This window comes from Bombina bombina, chromosome 5, assembly GCF_027579735.1.
Source record: "Bombina bombina isolate aBomBom1 chromosome 5, aBomBom1.pri, whole genome shotgun sequence".
In the NCBI taxonomy this organism is placed as follows: Eukaryota; Metazoa; Chordata; class Amphibia; order Anura; family Bombinatoridae; genus Bombina; species Bombina bombina.
Genome location: NC_069503.1, coordinates 249,276,837 through 249,300,284, shown reverse-complemented (window position 1 = coordinate 249,300,284; position 23,448 = coordinate 249,276,837). Strand labels below are relative to the sequence as shown.

The 23,448-nt window shown below is 36.7% G+C and overlaps 1 protein-coding gene across 6 annotated transcripts in view; it reads left to right on the top strand.

Annotated features, from left to right (window-relative positions):
* Positions 1-23,448, top strand: part of KIAA1217 (KIAA1217 ortholog) — an 894,654-nt gene that overhangs the window by 221,985 nt on the left and 649,221 nt on the right. Inside the window, exon 1 of one of the 6 annotated variants that reach the window (XM_053713948.1) lies at positions 12,421-12,577. The exons of the other annotated variants lie outside the window; for them this stretch is intronic. The gene's annotated coding sequence lies outside the window, so the exon portion shown is untranslated. Of the gene's footprint in view, positions 1-12,420; positions 12,578-23,448 lie in introns of those variants that run through there. 6 annotated transcript variants of the gene reach the window in all.

The window sequence follows — 23,448 nt, the reverse complement described above, 5'->3', positions numbered from 1 at the left end:
GGCTGATAGGATTCTATCAGCCAATCGGTATTAAGGTAGGAAAAATCTGATTGGCTGATCCAATCAGCCAATCAGATTGAAGTTCAATCCGATTGGCTGATCCAATCAGCCAATCAGATTGAGCTCGCATTCTATTGGCTGTCCCGATTTTTCCTACCTTAATTCCGATTGGCTGATAGAATCCTATCAGCCAATCAGAATTCGAGGGACGCCATCTTGGATGACGTCACTTAAAGGAACCATTATTCGTCGTTCAGTCGTCGGTGGAAGAAGATGGCTCCGCATAGGCTCGTCTGAAGATGGCTCCGCATAGGCTCGTCTGAAGATGGCTCCGCTCCGGATGGATGAAAATTGAAGACGCTGCCTGGATGATGACTTCAATCGGATGGAAGACTTCTTCAGCGCCCCTTGGATGATGACTTCAATCGGATGGAAGACTTCTTCAGCGCCCCTTGGATGATTACTTCAATCGGATGGAAGACTTCTTCAGCGCCCCTTGGATGATGACTTCTACCGCTCCGGAACTCCTCTTCGGTTCCATCGGTGGTCGGCTGGCTGAAGACGGCTAAAGGTAGGATGATCTTCAGGGGGGTAGTGTTAGGTTTATTTAAGGGGGATTTGGGTTAGAGTAGTGGTATGTGGGTGGTGGGTTTTAATGTTGGGGGGGTTGTATTTTTATTTTACAGGCAAAAGAGCTGTTTTCTTTGGGGCATGCCCCGCAAAAGGCCCATTTAAAGGCTGGTAAGGTAATTGAGCTGTTAACTTTTTAATGTAGAATAGGGTAGGGCATTTTTTTATTTTGGGGGGATTTGTTATTTTATTAGGGGGCTTAGATTAGGTGTAAGTAGCTTAAAATTGTTGTAATATTTTTTAAATGTTTGTAACTTATTTTTTTTATTTTTTGTAACTTAGTTTTTTTTTATTTTTTGTACTTTAGTTAGTTTATTTAATTGTATTTAATTGTAGTTATTTGTAGCTAATTTATTTAATTAATTAAATGATAGTGTAGTGTTAGGTTTAATTGTAACTTAGATTAGGATTTATTTTACAGGTAATTTTGTATTTATTTTAGCTAGGTAGCTATTAAATAGTTAATAACTATTTAATAACTATTCTAACTAGCTTAAATAAATACAAAGTTACCTGAAAAATAAAAATAAATCCTAAGATAGCTACAATGTAATTACATTGTAGCTATCTTAGGGTTTATTTTACAGGGAAGTATTTAGTTTTAAATAGGATTACTTTAGTTAATAAGAGTTATAATATTTAGATTTATTTAATTAATATTTAAGTTAGGGGGGTGTTAGGGTTAGGGTTAGACTTAGGTTTAGGGGTTAATAATTTTATTATAGTTGTGGCGGTGTAGGGGGGCAGGATAGGGGTTAATAAATTTATTATAGGTTGCGGCGGTGTAGGGGGGGGCAGGATAGGGGTTAATAAATGTAATATAGGTGGCGACGGTGTAGGGGGGCAGATTAGGGGTTAATAAATTTAATATAGGTGGCGGCGGTGTCCGGGAGCGGCGGTTTAGGGGTTAATACATTTATTATAGTTGCGGTGGTGTCCGTGAGCGGTGGTTTAGGGGTTAATAACTTTATTTAGTTGCAGCGGTGTAGGGGGGGGACAGATTAGGGGTTAATATGTATAATGTAGCTTGCAGTGGGCTCCGGGAGCGGCAGTTTAGGGGGTAATACATTTATTTAGTTGCGGCGGTGTAGGGGGGGACAGATTAGGGGTTAATATGTATAATGTAGCTTGCGGTGGGCTCAGGGAGCGGCGGTTTAGGGGCTACTACATTTATTTAGTTGTGGCGGTGTAGGGGGGGGCTGATTAGGGGTGTTTAGACTCGGGGTACATGTTAGGGTGTTAGGTGTAGACAGCTCCCATAGGAATCAATGGGATGTCGGGCAGCAGCAAACATGAATTTTCCCTATGGTCAGACTCCCATTGATTCCTATGGGATACGCCACCTCCAGGGCGGCGGTTTGAAAACCAGGTACGCTGGGCCGGAAAAGTGCCAAGCGTACCTGCTAGTTTTTTGATAACTAGCAAAAGTAGTCAGATTGTGCCGAACTTGTGTGCGGAACATCTGGAGTGACGTAAGAATCGATCTGTGTCGGAGTCCAGCGGATCGAAGCTTACGTCACTAAATTCTACTTTTGCCGGTGTGTAGGGCTTGATAACTTAGGCGAATCAGCCTCGCTACAAATACGCTGCGGAATTCCAGCGTATTTAAGGTTGACGGCTTGATAACTAGGCCTCATAGACTTATATCAAAGTGCATTGAGCCCTTTGCAGTTAAAGGGACATAATACTCATATGCTAAATCACTTGAAACTGATGCAGTATAACTGTAAAAAGCTGACAGGAAAATAACACCTGAGCATCTTTATGTAAAAAATGAAGATATTTTACCTCACAATTTCCTCACTTCAGCAGAGACAGTGCTGTGTAAAAAGTTATACTTCAGCTGCTGTCCAGCTGCAGGTAAAAAAATAATAAAAAAAATGAAGAAATGAACTGCAGCCAGTCAGCGTTAACAGTGCTGAGGTCATGAACTCTTTTACTGTGATCTCATGAGATTTGACTTAACTCTCATGAGATTTCATAGTAAACTTCATTAAACTGAATAGGGAAATAACATGAGTGTGCACGAAGCTCACACCCTTGCCGGTCCCTGGACAGACATACTGATTTGCGGCTTAAAGTCCTTTAAAATTGAATAATTAGGACATTTGAGGTAAAATATCTTCCTTTTTAAAAATATAGATGTTCAGGTGATATTTTCTAGTCGGCTTTTTACAGCTATGCTGCGTCACTTTCAAGTGTTTCAACATTTTGGTATCATGGCCCTTTAAGTAGATGAAACCATGTAAAAGCATATTTATGTAATATTCATATTTAATAAATTGTTAGTGTGTATTTACTGTAAATATTTGACATTCCAATGTTCTGTACATAGCAGAATAAGTTGTATGTATTTATAAATAAATATTCATATATATATATATATATATATATATATATATATATATATATATATATATATATATACACACACATCTATACTGATATATAATCATCTATATATTTTGGTATAGATATATATTGTACAAAAAAACATTTTATATATATATATATATATATATATATATATATATATATATATATATATATATATATATATATATATATATATATATATATATATATATATATATATATATACAGTGTATATATATATATATATAAATCCAGAAGAAAAAAAGGCACTCACTGTTCACATAAAACGTAGCTTTTAATGTATATCCAAAAGTTAAAATGACATAACGTTTCGGTGTTTACAAAACACCTTTGTCAAATGTCATAAAGTTATAGACAACCTAATGCCCAACAACTCACCTCACATATTCTGTTATGTGCAGAACATTGGAATGTGAAATATTCATATTCAAATGAAAATATGCAATCAGGTTTATGCGAGAGTAGCGTCTTAGGTTTTTTCCACTTTTTTTTATCCATTGACTTCTATGGCGGAATATGTGAACGCACACACAAAATTTCAAGTTTGGCTTTTTGCACTTGTCAGGTAAGCGCACAAGCGAAAACAGTTTACTTTCAACTCATAATACGAGCACAACCCAACAAGCTCAAAAAGCTTATTTCTAGCGTAATTAATACTAATTAGTCCCCCTTGCAATCTGTCCCAAAATGTCTAAGAATACATCATTAAAAGAATACATCATGATTGGTTGATAGGTACAGGAAGTCATGTGTCTTGGAACTACAGAACAATGTACATTTCCTAAAAGGGACAGTCTACACCAGGATTTTTATTGTTTAAAAAGAAAGATAATCCCTTTGTTACCCATTCCCCAGTTTTGCATAACACACACAGTTATAATAATATACTTTTTACCTCTGTGGTTATCTTGTATCTAAACAAACCTCTGCAGACTGCTTATTTCATTTATTTTGACAGACTTGCATTTTAGCCAATCAGTGCTGACTCCTAGGTAACTCCACATGCGTGATCTCAATGATATCTACAGTATATGGCACACATAAACTAACGCCCCCTCTAGTGGTGAAAAACAGTCAAAATGCATTTTGATAATAGGCGGCCTTCAAGGTCTAAGAAATTAGCATATGAGCCTATGAGCCAACCTAGGTTTAGCTTTTAACTAAGAATACCAAGAGAACAAAGCAAATTTGGTGATAAAAGTAAAATGGAAAGTTGTTTAAAATTACATACCTTATCTGAATCATGAAAGTTTTTTTTGGACTAGACTGTCCCTTTACCAAAATTACGGTTTTAAAGGCTTTTACAAGCAGAAGTACTAAAATATTAGCGCTATTGTGTGTTAACATCACTTGAGCACAATCAATAAGCATTTGTGTTTGCACCTCTAAGAATTTTACTGCATATTTGCCTTGTATATTCTCACAACAAGAGACTAACGATGCATTGAAGAGTCATGCACCCCAGACAACCAAGGACCATTCACTTGTGATAAAACAAACGTGTAATATAGGACTAGGAAGGCATCATACTTTAGAACTATAAAATAGAATGTACTGTCTCCTGCTCCCAAATCCTGCAGAAATACACTGAGGTCAGTAGCAGCAGTAAAAAGATTATATTGATTCTGGAGAAGCTGTGAGGTTCAATTATAATTTGTAAAAAATGTTATCATAAACAGGTTTCATTGTTCCTAAATAGCATGGGACTATGTTTTAGAAGCACATCATTTCCTTTTTTTATATTCTTTTATTACGTTTTTTTACATATTGATTTTTAGCTGTACACTTGATCATTACACATCTGATCTATTTATGCATCAATGATTATATAAAGTTCTATTTCTTTTCCTTCTGTTAATAAATATCATTTATTTTTATATATTAACATTTTCATATTGTTTGATTGTTTAATATAGTTTTTATTGTGACAGGACCCCATCAGAGATTAGAAATGACAAATACAACTGTTGCAGGTTTCAGGGATTGGATAGGAAAAAAATAGCAAAATGTTTTTTTGGTTTTTTTTAGTGTGATTTTGTTGATTTGTATTATGATTTTGCAATGATATCTCTTACAACTGTATCATAGTGTGACTTGATAGTTCTGCATTTATGTTAAAATAGTTTTTATTGAATTAAAATTTTCAAACATAATACATGTCTTATGCGGTTAATTACAAAATCTTCTGCGCAGGCACTGATGCACAGTAACTAGAATAATGCATTATCAATTCCACATTCTTGTCATTGATCTTTTTCATATACCCTGAATTGTCAATGCCAGTACATCATACTGGTATGTTTCTCATCAAAGACTACCAATACATAACTTATATTCTTATTACAAAAAAGAATAGAAAAGAAGAAATAAAAAAAAGGAAACACTAAAAATAACAAAGTGAACTAACAAACAGGACATTTGGTCCATTATGATCTATTAATCGTACATTACTGCAGTTTCTTGTAAACAGGTCCTCCTATGTTTTCCTTGTTCTCTGAGGTTGTGGGGGACTTATAGTACCTCATCTATTCCCCTAACTTCGCACCTTCCCTGTTATCACCAGCCCTCTACCTAACTCTGTTCCTATTTCTCTTTGAAATCGGAGTCCCTATTTGCGCATATGGTGTTGGATGGGGGTCTTCAGGCTGAATGTAGTATCCAGTAAAACCAGATCTTGTGGAATGTGTCAGTTGTGCCTAACATCATCGCTGCCGCTTCATGTAAGGAGTATGTCATTTTAAATCTTTTTAATATTTCATTCCATGTCGGTACTCCCTCCTTCCAATATTTGGCAATACTCACCCTCGTTATCGTGCAGAGTATTCTAATAAGAGTATTTATGTGTTTGTTAAAATTTGGTAAAGGGGCATTCAGCAGTCCCTGAGATACAGATAACACCACCTGCTCCTCTAAGAGGAGGCTGAGATGGGCCGAGAGCTTGGACCATATGTGGGCTACTCTAGGGCACTCCCACCACATATGCATATAGGTACCAACTGAATTACATCCCCTATAACAGTTTCTGCTTCTGCTCGCTGTATAGTGTGAAGTTTTAATTGGCGTCAAATACCACCGAAAGATGGTCTTTAAGCTGTTCTCTCGTAGGTCCGCACTGATTAATCCCTTACATGAAGAATAAAAAAGGTCCTGCCATTCTGGCATCTCTAGTGTGGAGTTAGTGTCTGCTTCCCATCTAATCATTGTAGGTGTTTTAGTGCTACCCCCTGGAGTTTGTAATGCCAAGTACAACTGAGAAATGGATTGTCTAGGTCTCACTTGTGTACTACACAGTCTTTCTAGTGTGGTGCTGGGTTGTTTACGTATATTTGGGATAAATTTGTTTAGGGCAGAGAGTATTTGTAAATATAGGTACCATTTAGGTGATAGAGGTGCTAATTTATCTTGTATCTGGTTGAAAGTTAGTGGTTTGTTATTCGTTAGGAGGTCTCCCACCCTGTAAAGACCCTTATTCTCCCATTTATCTAACTGTTTGCGATATTCCCTTGGGATAAGGTATTTAATAGACATTTTGGAGGAGAACTCGGGCATCTTCCCCTTGCCATGCGCCATTGTCCTCCAATTGTCAAGTGATAATATTGTAACAGGGGAGTATTTTTTAGTTTGTTGTTGAGGTGCTGTTCTGTCCCAGATCAGGTCCCCAGATGATTAGTTCTGCATTTATTAGGTATAACTAGTGAATCTTTTTGGGCCTCATGATTATAAAAAATCTGTTGTTTCATACTAGTATAGTGGCATAAATAAATCCATATCAGGGTTTGTTTTCTCTAAGCAAATTAATTCTAATCCACAAAACAGCAATAAACTGATGGCTTTTCTCCAAGACTAGGGAGCCAAAGGGCAACTATGACTTTGTTGATTGAAAATTAAAGGGACAATTTTACTTAGAGATTCAATTGCTCAGTAACTCTCCTACAAATAATTTTAACAAAGTTCTCTTCAGCACATTATGAACAAGTTTTGAAGGGACATGAAACCCACATTTTTTCTTTCATAATTCAGATAGAGCATGCACTTTTAAACAACTTTCCAATTTACTTCTATTATTCAATTTTCTTAGTGATCTTAGTTCCTTTGTTTAAAAGCATACCTAGGTTGGCTTAGGAGTTGTTAGCTAGCTGCTGATTGGTGGCTCCTCATATATAACTTTTTGTATTAACATTGATTAGAAAGCCTACAATACTCATAATTAAATTACAGGAAAAGAGTACAAAATAAACAATGAAACTATATTGGAAAGTTTATTACATGTGATTAAACAATTTATATTAATATCTTGAGGTGTTTAATGTCCCTTTAAAGATAATTGAAATGGATAATTGTATCAGCATTTGCTGATTAAAAAAATAAATATATATTTTAGAAAAGAATGCAACCTGCAAGGTATTCTAATCATGGCCTAATCCCTACATTCCTTATATGACAGTAGTTGGTTAAAGCTATCCTAAAATAAGGCTATATCCTCAAGAAAACTAGTCCGTTATAATGTGGGTTTTCAAATTTTTAAACATGTATTTCCTGTGAGTTGTTTACATTAATCACATGCCCTATTGTCTTCAGATTATGCTTTTACAGGATAGTTTATAGAAATACCCTAAACTTCCAAAAATCCACCACTAAAAAAGCAACAAAGTTGTGAGTGTGAGTCATTTTATTTTTAAAACCTTGTCATCAGAAGCTTTATTCTTGTCCTATAAACTTCAAGACTGTTCTTAATTGTCCTCAGCAACCCACAGTGGTAGGTGCCCCCTGTTTATTATGTTAAGTTATTTCAACAGTTAACCTTGCCTAGATCCTTTTGCTCAACCTTTACCAAGAGCTCATATATAATATACTCAGCCATGTCTAGGCCGGTGAGATAGCTCAGTTGGTAAATTCCCTAACTACAACAATGCATGTTTGAAAGAATCAAGGTCACAGGTTCAAATCCCAGCAGGGCCTACTGAGCCCTTCATCCTTCTGAGGTCAATAAAATGAGTATCATTATATTGGGTAATAATAACAACTATTACTATTCATGTGTCGATTTGGTTAATTTTCGAGAGCGAGTGCTGAAAAAGTGCTTTGAGTCCCACTGGGATAAAGGCGCTATATAAATACTAGTTATTATAGCTCTTCCCCTATTTAATATGTCTATGTTTGGTTTGGGTGGCCTAATCGGGCAGTATTGGAGGTGCATCTGGGCAGTGTAGTAACACAAGGCCAGGGGTTATGTCTCCATGCTGGGATTGTTGCCTGAGATGGTATTATAGAAGGCATGAAGAAGAGCAGTTCTGTAAGACATAGGCCCCAGAGTGTTGGGTGCTTGAGGATTCTGCTTGTTAGGCTACTTTCTGTAGATCACACTGTGGTACATTTAGGCTCGGAGGTCAGCAAGTTTACATTTAATCCAAACCAGTGCTTAGTCTGACAGGAAAAAACTGTCATCATTGCTAACAATTCACAGGATACCTACATAATAAAGAAACACCATTTCTCTCCCTGACCTAACAATATAGGTTACTTAAACTAGACCTAGTTGTCAATGATCTCTGCACAGTTTATTAACAATTGAAAAACAGTACATTTTATTTTTGATCTGATCATATTGACACCATTAAATAATACTTATAGCAGTAGTACAAGTATCTTATTTGTAAAGAGGAAGGGAAATTCTGTAAAGAGGGACACATGACTGTTTCAGAGGGGGGACAGGGCTCAGAATAAGGGACTGTCCCTCTCAAATAGGGACAGTTGGGAGGTGAATCCCCAACTTGATATGCAAATAAGTACCCACGACAAATTAGTCTATCCGTTAATTTAATATTGAATTAATTAGTAGGATAGAAAAATTCATACAGCTCCTTCTTTTGGAATTCACTTATACAAACAATTTAAAGAGACATAAAACTGCAAAATGAAAATGTTCTTATGTGTTATCACATTGAATAATTTCACTGTTATTTGCAAATAATTGTGTTTATCCCTAAAAATGGGTTAAACACACATTAAAAGTCAGCTGCAGAGCAGCATAAATCTACTGTGAACTAGCTGAACACATCTGGTGAAAAGAGGCAAACTGTAGCCACCAATCAGTAGCTAGATCCCAGCAGGGGCGGAACTACCATTGGTGCAGCAGGTGCAGCGGCACCAGAGCCTAAGTGCTGGGGGGGTCATAATAGCCAGTGTATACAGAGGTGTGTGCAAACTGTGTACAGTCCTATCATAGGGAGCCTTTTATTAGTGCAGATTGCAGGTCTATCTTATTTATTTATCTGTCTATCCACAAAATCATTATACAGAGCAGCATGTATATTATTACTATTCCTTATTGAGTTACCTGGGGGGGGGCAGAATTTTTTTTGCACCAGGGCCCTCCGTTGAGTAGGTCCACCACTGGTTCCCAGTAGTGCATTGCTGCTCCTCAGCCTACCTAAGTATCCTTTTCAACAAAATACTAAGAGAATAGATTACATTTGTTAATATAAGTAGAATGAAAAGTCTATTAAGATTCCACAATGTTCCAGTTCTTTTGAAGGTTAAAGATGTCAAGGTTTTAAATATGGCTCTTAGAAAATTTATCTGGCAAGGCAAAAAGCCTAGAATTGCGTTAGATAAACTTAGTTTACCTCAAAAAATAGGAGGCCTAGCCTTACCAGATCTCTATCTATATAACTTGGCGGGACTGGCGAGAATTGTAATTGATTGGGTTTCCCTTAAAGATTATGTAACGGACAATGATCTAGAAAGAAATATAACTTCTCCATATCTCCCAATAGCATTAATACATATCGAATTAGAAGAGTTGCCAAGGGCAATTAAGAAACTTAAAGCTATTATTACCCCAATTAAAGCTTGGTCAAAGTTATGTAACAATCTGAAAATAGATAAAAAAACTTCCAAGTATTTACCATTGAAAGGGAATCCCCATCTAATAATGGGCCTGCAATCAACCCCACTGCAAAGATGGCAAATGGCGGGTCTAGATAAAGTAATACAATTAATAGATATTCCAGGGAGGTTTATTAAAACTTTTGCTGACTTAAGAACAGAGTTTGATATCTCCCATAAGGAATTTTATGTTTATTTACAGGCTAGGCATTATATCTGGAAATTGATAAATCATTCAGGATGGGACTGGTCACTAGGACCATTGGAGAACTGGCTGAATCAGGCCAAAAAGGGAAGATTAACAATTACATACTGTTATCAAATTCTGATTTCAGAAAAAGGGAGAAATAATTTATCAAGTATTGAAGCTAAGTGGGCGCCCAATTTACCTCAGGAGCAAGTGGAGGCAGACTATATACAGACATCTATATCAGAGGTCAGACGAACAACCCTCTCTGCAACCTGGCGGGAATCCCATATAAAACTCTTATACTTGACCTATTATACCCCCGAGAAAGGGCATAGATGGGGGAACCCTCAATTTAATAAATGCCCGAAATGCTTACTAAAGGCGGCTAACTTAAAACATATGATATGGGATTGCCCAAAATTAAAATCGATGTGGAAGAAACTGGAATATTGGTTAAATAAAAGGGTCGGAGTCTCCCATCTGGATCTATCATTCATAGAGATAATATCTCTTAAGTTAGACCCAAGAATTTTAACAGATAAAAAAAAAATTGTTAATATGGCTATTTTAGCAACTAGGTATATGATTTTCAAGAAATGGAAGGAGGTGTCTGCTCCGTCTATCCCAGAAATAATTAATTCTATAAAAAAACAATGTATTCTAGAGCAATATAACACAAAACTATATGACACAAGTAGTGTATGTAGCTTTTTTCAAAAATGGTCTGCATTCATAAAAACTTTGTCAAAACAAGAAATTGATCACTTAGTTTACCCATTCAGACATTCAGAACTAGTTATACTGGGTGTGTGGTAAAGAAAAAGGAAGGGAAAAATGATATATCTCCCAATTGGAGCTATTTAATTGATTGTAGACAATTATTAAGGTGTGTGTTTTTTTTTGTTTTTTTTCCCTCCGTTGTTTTTTTTTTTTCTCACCCTCCCTCTCCCCCCTTTTTCCCCCCTCTCTGAGATAAGATAATAATGTTGTTATCACATGGTCAAAAACAGGATGAAAGATTAAATCGAGTCCTTACCCTCTATTTAGGAATCAAAATGTTTTTTTTTTGTTGTTGTTTTTTTTTTCTTTCTTCTTCTTTATATAAAATATTTTAAGACAAGAAGGATTCAAAATGGGTAAGGACTTAAAGATAAAATGGTTCTTATGAGGTTTTGTTTGTTTAATTGGTTATGTTTCTTCTGGTTTTTTTTTTTGTCTTGTTTTGTTTGTTTTTTTTCATCTCCCCTTGTGCTTTTTGACTATACTATGACAATGTATTTGGGGAAGTTTAATGAGACAATGTAAGAGAAACAAATTTTTGTGTTAACATGCTGAAAATCCAATAAAAATGTATATATAAAAAAAAAAAAAAAGATTCCACAATCTGTCTGAACCATGAAAGTTTAATTTTGAATTGTGTGTCCCTTTAACTCCTTGCCAAATTAAGCTGCAAAACATTGCTATTTCAAGGAGAACATATTGGTGATCTCAAGTTCAGACAACATACAGTAAAACTAGTAAGTAAAACAGTTTGGGTTAGAATCTATGATACATACACAATATATCATGGCAATGAGGTCTTGAGGTGTATGATCACACAGATTTCAGTTCTGTTGTACCTTTTGTTGTTTTGTGCCTTCAAGTGGGTTTATTTTAAAACTAAAAAAAAAAATATGACTTTGCATGGCTTATATTTCATACTATCATTTGGTTTATTCCCAAAACAGTAGGGTCCTTATTTAATGCAAAGGGGGATTTAATTAAACATGTTCCTTACAATTCATACTTTGAAGTTTCTTTGGGTTGTGCAGATGATTTTTTTTGTCTAATGGATACTGGAGCACAGCTAATGACAAAATATTCTTGATACATGTGAAGTTTTGACCAGAAGTTACACAAGAGTGAGAAACCTGCCAGAGCAGAGCCGTTGAACCTTCCCCTTGTCTAGCAGATCAATCTAGCGGCACAGGCCAACAGATAAATGCATTTGCCAGACAGGGAGGGGCAGATAAAGAACAACTATTGTTCCATTCAGGACCAGTGGCCCTTACTGAAGACTCATCAGATCCTCATGCAAGGGAAATGCACTTCAGACTCTGAGTGAGGAGTTATCACCTCAGGAAGCAGCATACTTAATTAGATTTATGAACAAAAAAAACTTAATTAACAATTGCTAGCTTTACATTGGCTACAAAGTGAGACAAATTCCTTCTGTACGTAGCCTGACAGGTGGGGTTAGAGTAACTATGGTGATGTTATGATGTCACGGTTGGGAGAGCATGTTAAGGCAGCAGAAGAAACATGTTACAGCTTTAAAAACTCCCAATAGGCTGGAAGCAGTTTTCAAGCAAGCACAGGAGGGAGATGGGCCAGTTTTTACCTGACAGCTTTGGAGGAATGAAACCGTCAGCTCCACAAATGGAATCTGGATTTGCAACCTTTTCTGGCCGACACCTGAGACTCTAACCATAGGTAAACACGATCTTACTTTGAAAATCCCTTTTTTTAATAAGTAACTAATTTTCTTCTAATTCTGCTTGTGCACTGTGCTAGTGCAAGACTTATAAAGCACTCTGTGTATTAAAGCTGTAGGGAAGAGTAACTGTTAATAGACAGGCACAGACAAGGCAGGAAGTGCATTTAATGGGTATGTTATGCCTTTACATTTTTTAGATGGAATTAAAGTATAAGAGCTCTGAGTTTTCCTCCCAGTGTTTAAAGTCAGAGCTGTGGTTCTTAATGTATAAAAGCAAATGTAAACTTTTATTTTTATTTGGTCCCTGCACTGTGTAAATGTAATGAAACTTTACTACATGAATATTGCTACACACTATGCTTGTTTACTATATTGTTAGGCAATGTGTGGTAGCCCTAACTGGCAAACAGTGGGTTAATAAAATGAAAATATGACTATGGGATTTATAATTTGTTTGACAGGGTGCTGGGCTATCTAGTCAGTCTGTTGTTTATCCTTGTCTATTGTGAGACTTGTATACCGCTGCATAATATGTTGATGCATCACAAGAAAAACAAAGAAACAATATATTGATTTATGTGTGTGTGTGTATGTGTGCATGTATGTTTGTGCATGTGTGATTCTATATGCGTGTGTGTATGCGTGTATGTGTGTGTGCTTCTGTGTGTGTGTGTGTGTGCGCGTGTGTGCGTGTGTATGTGTGAGCATGTGTATGTGTTTGCTTCTATGCGTGTGTGTGTATGTGTGCGTGTGTATGTGTGTGTATGTGTGTGTGTGTGTGCGTGTGTATGTGTTTGCTTCTATGTGTGTGTGTATGTGTGAGTGTGTGTATGTGTGCTTGTGTGTGTGCGTGTGTATGTGTGTGTGCGTGCGTGTGTATGTGTGTGTATGTATGTGTGCTTCTATGTGTGTGTGTGTGTGTGTCTGTGTGTGCGTGCGTGCCTATGTGTGTGCCTATGTGTGTGTGTGTGTGCCTATGTGTGCGTGTGTGCCTATGTGTGTGTGTGCCTATGTGTGCGTGTGTGCCTATGTGTGTGCGTGTGTGCCTATGTGTGTGTGTGTGTGCCTATGTGTGCGTGTGTGCCTATGTGTGCGTGTGTGCCTATGTGTGCGTGTGTGCCTATGTGTGTGTAGGTGGACATCGAACATTTGGAACATTTCTATATGAGAAGGCTGATTTTCCTAGTAGTCTACAAACCTTACAAATAAGTAATTTTTCTGTCATTTTAATTAATAGATTGAATGTATTGATATTGCATTGCAGTTTATAGAATATCTGATAAATAAATCTGAAGTGGACCATGGAAATAATATTATTATTTAAATATAGGCACATTATAGGAAAGCTTGATCTATACATTATAAGTTTTGTACAGTGATATTATCATCTACGTGCTGCATGGTCCTTGAGGAAAGCATTTTTACGTGCAGGAAGATGTGGCGCATTCTGTTGGGTGATACATTGTGATATTTATTAAGCAGGAAGTGAATAATAGAATAATTGTTGCCTCGGGTACTCTGTTTCTAATGGTGATTAATTTTGGAATGGTTTGAGAAATTAATCAGGACTAGCTATGGATGCTGCCTGTTGTATCTGCATTGTATTGTGTTGATTTCCTTAGACTAAAGTTTAGACTTGTGCCGCAGCAAAAAATTCAGTTTGTCCAAATCTTTCTGAATGAATATTTAGAAAAATCAGAATATTCTTCTGCTGCACTATTTGGTATTTGTTTAATTTTAATCTAAATAAATCCTAAATATTCGTGAAACATTTACATTTGTTTTCATTAAATGTTGCGCTTAGTCTTTAAAGGACCAGTCAAAACATTAGATTTGCATAATCAACAAATGCAAGATAACAAGACAATGCAATAGCACTTAGTCTGAACTTCAAATAAGTAGTAGATTTTTTTATAACAAATTTCAAAGTTATGTATATTTCCACTCCCCTTGTACCATGTGACAGCAATCAGCCAATCACAAATGCATATACGTATAGTCTGTGAATTCTTGCACATGTTCAGTAGGATCTGGTGACTTAAAATTGTAAATATAAAAGACTGTGCACATTTTTTTTAATGGAAGTAAATTGGAAAGTTGTTTAAAATTACATGCTGTATCTGAATCATGAAAATTTAAATTTAACCTGAGTGTCCCTTTAAGTATTTAACCCGTGAAGGTAATTTAATGCAAACAAATACTGACACATTTCATCAGTATTTCTTCTCTTTCTTTAAATTTAGTTAGTGCATTCATTTTTTTACAAAATCACATTTATAACAAAACAAATGCACAAGCCTACTAAAGCTTACTAAGGCCTAGTAAAGTTGTATCAAATCTGTACGTTGTATAGTAGATAGACCAAGTAAATAGACTCCTGGGAATGCAGATGTTTCTCTCACAGGACAGGATGGAAATCACCCTGATATCTTCCAGTGTTATCTGCTGCTTCTACTGTTTATACCATAAGGACCATCATTTATGTGGTGTTTCTCTAATTAATTATATTGTTCCCCAGGATCCATTACATTGTCCAGCAATATATAGTCTACACAAGCTTCACAATTAAAGGGAAAGTAAAATCAAAATGAAACTTTCATGGTTTTGATAGAGCATTCAATTTTATGACTTTTCAGTTTACTTCTATGATCAAATTTATTTTGATGTTTTGGTATCATTTGTTGAAAAGATGCATTAATAAGCATCTTTAAATTCTTCTCTTTCATATGCAGAATTGATTGTTTTGCTTTAATGTCATTAAACAGAGCCAGGGATGAGTTCAGATAGTAACCTAATAATCCTGCTTTTTCAAATCTGAAACAGTAAAGTGTATATATATATATATATATATATATATATATATATATATATATATATATATATATATATATATATATATATATATATCAAATAGAGATTTTAAACAACATTCTAATTTATTTCTATTATCAATATTTTGTTGAAAAGCAGAGACGTATGCTTAGGAGCCTGCTCATTTCTGGAGCACTATTTGGCAGCAGTTTTGCAAGAAATGTATCTATTTTCAAGAGCACTAGATGGCAGCAGTTTTGCAAGAAATTTATCTATTTTCAAGAGCACTAGATGGCAGCAGTTTTGCAAGAATGTTATCTATTTTCAAGAGCACTAGATGGCAGCAGTTTTGCAAGAAATGTATCTATTTTCAAGAGCACTAGATGGCAGCAGTTTTGCAAGAAATGTATCTATTTTCAAGAGCACTAGATGGCAGCAGTTTTGCAAGTATGTTATCTATTTTCAAGAGCACTAGATAGCAGCAGTTTTGCAAGAAATGTATCTATTTTCAAGAGCACTAGATGGCAGCAGTTTTGCAAGTATGTTATCTATTTTCAAGAGCACTAGATAGCAGCAGTTTTGCAAGAAATGTATCTATTTTCAAGAGCACTAGATGGCAGCAGTTTTGCAAGTATGTTATCTATTTTCAAGAGCACTAGATAGCAGCAGTTTTGCAAGAAATGTATCTATTTTCAAGAGCACTAGATGGCAGCAGTTTTGCAAGAATGTTATCTATTTTCAAGAGCACTAGATGGCAGCAGTTTTGCAAGAAATGTATCTATTTTCAAGAGCACTAGATGGCAGCAGTTTTGCAAGAATGTTATCTATTTTCAAGAGCACTAGATGGCAGCAGTTTTGCAAGAAATGTATCTATTTTCAAGAGCACTAGATGGCAGCAGTTTTGCAAGAAATTTATCTATTTTCAAGAGCACTAGATGGCAGCAGTTTTGCAAGTATGTTATCTATTTTCAAGAGCACTAGATAGCAGCAGTTTTGCAAGAAATGTATCTATTTTCAAGAGCACTAGATGGCAGCAGTTTTGCAAGAATGTTATCTATTTTCAAGAGCGATAGATGGCAGCACTATTTCCTGCCATCTAGTGATCCATGCGCTCTAGGTATCTCTTTAACACAGAATATAATGGGAATGAAGTAAATTTGATAATAGAAGAAAACTGGAAACTTTTTTTAAAAATATTATGTTCTGTCTGACTCACAGAAGAAAAGTTTTGGGTTTCATATCCCTTTAACTTTTTATGTCTGTTTGCTCTATAAAAACGTATTTCAGTAATTGTACAGAAATGAGTGAAGTAAACACTGAACATATGTCTTATTATCTAGTAGAATTTCAGTAAAACCAATGTACTCGGGAAATGTACTGAGGGATATTTCAGGCTGTCTGACAGACGGCTGTGCTTGGATACACATTACTGCTTTGTAAGATAGAAAGAAAAGATTATTTACTTTGGGTTTGGTGCATTTTGCATTCTCTGCAGTACTTGAAAGTGTTTCTCATTCTGATGCCAAAACACAGAGGTATGGGGGTTATACATTATAGTGAAGGTGCAACAACAATGGTGCAAAACTGCTGCAACTATATGAAAAACAATCTCATTCACTGTTCTTACATTTTTTAGAATGTTAAAGGGTCATTGTACTGTAAAAAAAAAAAAACTTCACTTTACCTTTATTTTGTCATTTTAAATAGCTGATATTGCCTGTTGAAAACTACCACTTTTTTGAAGATATGAATATTTAATGTTCTCTATAGAAAAACTATTGCCTAGATTTAGAGTTCTGCGTTAGCCGTCAAAACCAGCATTAAGGGGTCCTAACGCTGCTTTTTACCGCCCACTGGTATTTAGAGTCAGCCAGCAAAGGGTCTAACGCTCACTTTCCAGCCGCGACTTTTCCATACCGCAGATCCCCTTACGCCAATTGCGTATCCTATCTTTTCAATGGGATCTTCCTAACGCCGGTATTTAGAGTCTTGGCTGAAGTGAGCGGTAGACCCTCTACCGACAAGACTCCAGCCGCAGAAAAAAGTCAGGAGTTAAGAGCTTTATGGGCTAACGCTGGTATATAAAGCTCTAAACTACTGTGCTCTAAAGTACACTAACATCCATAAACTACCTATGTACCCCTAAACCGAGGCCCCTCCACATTGCTGCCACTATAATACATTTTTTTAACCCCTAATCTGCCGAACGGACACCGCCACCACCTACATTATCCCTATGTACCCCTAATCTGCTGCCCCTAACATCGCCGACACCTACATAATATTTATTAACCCCTAATCTGCCCCCCCAACGTCGCCGCTACCTTACCTACACTTATTAACCCCTAATCTGCCGACCGGACCTCGCCGCCACTATAATAAATGTATTAACCCCTAAACCGCCTCACTCCTGCCTCGCAAACCCTATAATAAATTTTATTAACCCCTAATCTGCCCTCCCTAACATCTGCGACACCTAACTTCAAGTATTAACCCCTAATCTGCCGACCGGACCTCGCCGCTACTCTAATAAATGTATTAACCCCTAAAGCTAAGTCTAACCCTAACCCTAACACCCCCCTAAATTAAATATAATTTTATTCTAACGAAATAAATTAAATCTTATTAAAAAATTAATCCTATGTAAATCTAAATACTTACCTGTAAAATAAATCCTAACCTAAGTTACAAATAAACCTAACACTACACTATCAATAAATTAATTAACTAAACTACCTACAATTACCTACAATTAAATCAACTAAACTAAATTACAAAAAAAACAAAACACTAAATTACAGAAAATAAAAAAGATTACAAGAATTTTAAACTAATTACACCTACTCTAAGCCCCCTAAAAAAATAACAAAGCCCCCCAAAATAAAAAAATGCCCTACCCTAATCTAAAATAAAAAGTTAACAGCTCTATTACCTTACCAGCCCTTAAAAGGGCTTTTTGCGGGGGCATGCCCCAAAGAAATCATCTCTTTTGCCTGTAAAAAAAACATACAATACCCCCCAACATTACAACCCACCACCCACATACCCCTAATCTAACCCACCCAAACCCCCCTTAAAAAACACTAAGCCCCTGAAGATCTTCCTACCTTGTCTTCACCCAGCCGGGTACCATCCGATCCGTCCAGAAGAGGGTCCGAAGTCTTCATCCTATCCGGCCAGAAGAGGTCCTCCAGAGGGTCGGAAGTCTTCATCCAGGCGGCATCTTCTATCTTCTTCCATCCGGAGCGGAGATGCCGCCTGGATGAAGTCTTCCGACCCTCTGGAGGACCTCTTCTGGCCGGATAAGATGAAGACTTCATACCATCTTCTGGATGGATCGGATGGTACCTGGCTGGGTGAAGACAAGGTAGGAAGATCTTCAGGGGCTTAGTGTTTTTTAAGGGGGGTTTGGGTGGGTTAGATTAGGGTTATGTGGGTGGTGGGTTGTAATGTTGGGGGGTATTGTATGTTTTTTTTACAGGCAAAAGAGCTGATTTCTTTGGGGCATGTCCCGCAAAAAGCCCTTTTAAGGGCTGGTAAGGTAATAGAGCTGTTAACTTTTTATTTTAGATTAGGGTAGGGCATTTTTTTATTTTGGGGGGCTTTGTTATTTTTTTTAGGGGGCTTAGAGTAGGTGTAATTAGTTTAAAATTCTTGTAATCTTTTTTTTTTTTGTAATTTAGTGGTTGTTATTTTTTGTAATTTAGTTTAGTTGATTTAATTGTAGGCAATTGTAGGTAGTTTAGTTAATTAATTTATTGATAGTGTAGTGTTAGGTTTAATTGTAACTTAGGTTAGGATTTATTTTACAGGTAATTTTGTAATTATTTTAACTAGGTAGCTATTAAATAGTAAATAACTATTTAATAGCTATTGTACCTGGTTAAAATAAATACAAAGTTGCCTGTAAAATAAATATAAATCCTAAAATAGCTACACTGTAATTATTAGTTATATTGTAGCTATATTAGGGTTTATTTTACAGGTAAGTATTTAGCTTTAAATAGGAATAATTTATTTAATACGAGTTAATTTATTTTGTTAGATTTAAATTATATTTATTTTAGGGGGGGTGTTAGGGTTCGGGGTTAGAGTTAGCTTTAGGGGTTAATACATTTATTAGAGTAGTTGTGAGGTCCGGTCGGCAGATTAGGGGTTAATTACTGTAGGTAGCTGGCGGCGACGTTGTCGGGGGCAGATTAGGGGTTAATAAATATAATATAGGGGTTGGTGGTGTTAGGGGCAGCAGATTAGGGGTACATAGGTATCATGTAGGTTGCGGCGGTGTACGGAGCGGCAGATTAGGGGTTAAAAAATATGCAGGTGTCAGCGATAGCGGGGGCGGCAGATTAGGGGTTAATAAGTGTAAGGTTAGGGGTGTTTCGACTCGGGGTACATGTTAGGGTGTTAGGTGCAGACGTAGGAAGTGTTTTCCCATAGGAAACAATGGGGCTGCGTTAGGAGCTGAACTTTTTTGCAGGTGTTTTTTTTTTCAGCTCAAACTGCCCCATTGTTTCCTATGGGGGAATCGTGCACAAGCACGTTTTTGAAGCTGGCCGCGTCCGTAAGCACCGCTGGTATTGAGAGTTGCAGTGGCGGTAAATTATGCTCTACGCTCCTTTTTTGGAGCCTAACGCAGCCATTCTGTGAACTCTAAATACCAGCGGTATTTAAAAGCTGCAGGGAAGAAAAAAAACAGCGTTAGCTACGCGGGTTGTTACCGACAAAACTCTAAATCTAGCCGTTCGTGTCTAAAATCACAGCATAGACAACAGAGTAGACAAAACACAGATCTAGAGCAGTAATAAAATAATAGTTACTATGTAACTAAAAAAGCAATAGTAACAATGTAGACAATAAAATATCGGACGTCTCCGAGTGTGTAAAAGAGGTAAATATAAAAAATGTATATTGCTAACACTAAAAAATCAAGGACAAAAATTGTTTGCAAACGGTTATGGGAGTAAATTGCCAGAGAGATATATTGTAGGCAGTTCAAAAGTTCCCAAATAGAATCCTAGACCAATTCAGTCCCAGGCAGAATTATATTTTTTAAACCACGGGTATGCGGGTATTATATGCGATTCTTATGCAGATCATATAGCACAGTACCTGACTTGGAGGAGTAATAATTCTGGAACCGCAGCAGCTGGACTTGTTAGCTGATAGATATCCGTGTGTAGTATGCCTTTTCACCATTGGATCACGTGTCACAGATCTCATAAGCTGCTCCAGTCCGATTGGATGATTTCCCATTCAAACACTTCGGATGATTAGCTTGTCCGCTATTGGTAATAGAACGGTATCCGCTCTTAGTGCAACAGCACGCTGGATACTTAAAGGGACAGTCTACCATATAATTGTTATTGTTTTAAAAGATAGATAATCCCTTTATTACCCATTCCCCAGTTTTGCATAACCAACACTGTTATATTAAAGGACCAGTCAACACAGTAGATTTGCATAATCAACAAATGCAAGATAACAAGACAAAGCAATAGCACTTAGTCTGAATTTCAAATAAGTAGTAGATTTTTTTTCTGACAATTTTAAAAGTTATGTCTTTTTCCACTCCCCCTGTGCCATGTGACAGCCATCAGCCAATCACAAATGCATACACGTACCATGTGACAGCCATCAGTCATTCACAAATGCATACACACTTTTTCTTGCACATGCTCAGTAGGAGCTGATGACTCAAAAAGATTAAATATAAAAAGACTGTGCACATTTAGTTAATGGAAGTAAATTGGAAAGTTGTTTAAAATGGCATGCTCTATCTAAATAATGAAAGTTTAATTTTGATTGAGTGTCCCTTTAATACACTTTATACCTCTGTGATTACCTTGTATCTAGGAACCTTCTTCCAGCCCCCTGATCACATGACTGTGACTGTTTATTATCTATTGTCTTAAATTTAGCATTGTTTTGTGCTAGATCTTAAATAACCCCCTGTGCCTGAACACAGTGTTATCTATTTGGCCCACTTGTACTTTCTGTCTCTTTGTGTTGAAAAGAGATTTAAAAAGCCTGTGATAAGAGGCAGCCCTCAAAGGCTTAGAAATCAGCATATGAGCCTACCTATGTTTAGTTTAAACTAAGAATACCAAGAGAAAAAAGCAAATGTGATGATAAAAGTAAATTGGAAAGTTGATTAAAATTAAAAGTCCTATCTGAATAATGAAAGTTTGATTTATACTAGACTGTCCCTTTAAGGAATTCTTGAGAGTGTTAGTGATGAAAGGCTTAGGTGAAACTTGACCTTGTCTTTCGCACTAAACAGTGCAGACTTTGCAGAGATTCGCAGAGAATCTTGAAAAAGCCCTCATGATGGGAGAAACGCGTTGATGTTTTTATTTATGCAATTAGAATAATTTATACTATTTTAAATATCTGCAATGTATGCCAAAGTATCCTCTGTGGACAGCAGAGGTCTAATTGGGACTCTATCCAAAATTTTCCTAGGCTTCAACACTGCCGAATTTCAGGTGTAATACACCTAAAGCCTGTGCAAATCTCTGTAAAGTCTGCATTGTTTAGTGCCCAAGACAAGGTCAAGTTTCACCTAAGCCTTTCATCACTAACACTCTCAAGAATTCCTTAAGTATCCAGCGTGCTGTTGCACTAAGAGCTGATACCGTTCTATTACCGATAGCGGACAAGCTAATCATCCGAAGTGTTTGAATGTGATATCATCCAATCGGACCGGATCAGCTTATGAGATCTGTGACACATGATCCAACGGCAAAAAGGCATACTACACACAGATGTCTATCGACTAACAAGTCCAGCTCCGGTTCCAGAATTATTACTCCTCCAAGTCAGGTACTGTGCTATATGATCTGCGTATAATACCTGCATACCCGTGGTTTAAAAAATATAATTCTGCCTGGGACTGAATTGGTCTAGGATTCTATTTGGGAACTTTTGAACTGCCTACAATATATCTCTCTGGCAATTTACTCCCATAACCGTTTGCAAACAATTTTTGTCCTTGATTTTTTAGTGGTGGCAATATACATTTTTTATATTTACATCTTTTACACACACAGAGACGTCCGATATTTTATTGTCTACATTGTTGCTATTGCTTTTTTAGTTACATAGTAACTATTATTTTATTACTGCTCTAGATCTGTGTTTTGTCTATGCTGTGATTTTAGACACTAAGGCCTAGATTTGGAGTTTGGCGGTAGAAGGGCTGTTAACGCTCCGCGGGCTTTTTTCTGGCCGCACCATAAATTTAACTCTGGTATCGAGAGTTCAAACAAATGCTGCGTTAGGCTCCAAAAAAGGAGCGTAGAGCATTTTTACCGCAAATGCAACTCTCGATACCAGAGTTGCTTACGGACGCGGCCAGCCTCAAAAACGTGCTTGTGCACGATATACCCATAGGAAACAATGGGGCTGTTTGAGCTGAAAAAAAACCTAACACCTGCAAAAAAGCAGCGTTCAGCTCCTAACGCAGCCCCATTGTTTCCTATGGGGAAACACTTCCTACGTCTGCACCTAACACTCTAACATGTACCCGAGTCTAAACACCCCTAACCTTACACTTATTAACCCCTAATCTGCCGCTCCCGCTATCGCTGACCCCTGCATATTTTTTTTAACCCCTAATCTGCCGCTCCGTAAACCGCCGCAACCTACGTTATCCCTATGTACCCCTAATCTGCTGCCCTAACATCGCCGACCCCTATATTATATTTATTAACCCCTAATCTGCCCCCCACAACGTCGCCGACACCTGCCTACACTTATTAACCCCTAATCTGCCGAGCGGACCTGAGCGCTACTATAATAAAGTTATTAACCCCTAATCCGCCTCACTAACCCTATCATAAATAGTATTAACCCCTAATCTGCCCTCCCTAACATCGCCGACACCTAACTTCAATTATTAACCCCTAATCTGACGACTATAATAAATGGATTAACCCCTAAAGCTAAGTCTAACCCTAACACTAACACCCCCCTAAGTTAAATATAATTTAAATCTAACGAAATAAATTAACTCTTATTAAATAAATTATTCCTATTTAAAGCTAAATACTTA